The following is an 828-nucleotide window of genomic DNA, read 5'->3' on the forward strand; positions in this document are numbered from 1 at the left end:
AGGTAGGGAATGAGTCCTTACCCCAAGTGAAGGAGGTTAAATACCTTGGGGTCTTGTTTGCGAATGAGGGGACCATGGAGCATGATATTGGTCAGAGAATTGGAGCAGCAGTTGCAGTATTACATGCAGATTATCGCACCGTTGGGACGAAAAAGGAGCTGAGTGAGAAGACAAAGATCTCAATCTACTGGGCAATTTTCGTTCCTACCCTCACCTATGGTCATGACGGCTGGGTCATGACCCAAAGAACCAGATCCAGGGTACAAGCGGCCGAAATGGGTTTCCTTAGAGATACGGGTGAAGCTCAGCATCCGAGCGAAGCTCGGATAACCGCTGCTCCTTCACGTCAAAAGGAGCCCGTGAGGTGGTTCGGGGCATCTGGAGGATTCTCTCCTGGGCGCCTCCTAGGGAGAGTGGTCCAGCTGGGAGGAGGTGTGAAGCCTCAGGACCCAGGACTAGGTGGAGAGATTATATCTCCAACCTGGCCTGGGAACGCCTCGGTCCCCCAGTCGGAGCTGGTTGATGTGGCTCGGGAAAGGATAAGCGGATGAAGATGGATGGATAGATGGACATCGCCTACTGCCAACCTTGTTGGACAAAATCAAATCAGTGTTCCACATCTCTGAAAATTCTCTCTTCGCAACAGGTTCCATGTCTAACTGTTGCTAAACGCTATCAACGCTATACTTTATACTTCTATAAACTCTTTTATAAACTATTTAATTGCTATGAAGTCATTTTAATTGCAATAAACTCTCCAACTCTAGTGTTGATCTTGTGTATAATTGCATATTATTACCGTATGCTGGCAGTACATTTTAGTTTTTT

General features: G+C 47.2%; 1 pseudogene; it reads right to left on the minus strand.

Moving 5' to 3' along the window:
* Positions 1-285: 285 nt before the first annotated feature.
* LOC116706704 (trace amine-associated receptor 1-like) overlaps positions 286-828 on the minus strand; it is a 2,774-nt pseudogene continuing 2,231 nt past the window's right edge.

Source organism: Etheostoma spectabile, chromosome 18 (assembly GCF_008692095.1).
Source record: "Etheostoma spectabile isolate EspeVRDwgs_2016 chromosome 18, UIUC_Espe_1.0, whole genome shotgun sequence".
NCBI classification, from domain to species: Eukaryota; Metazoa; Chordata; class Actinopteri; order Perciformes; family Percidae; genus Etheostoma; species Etheostoma spectabile.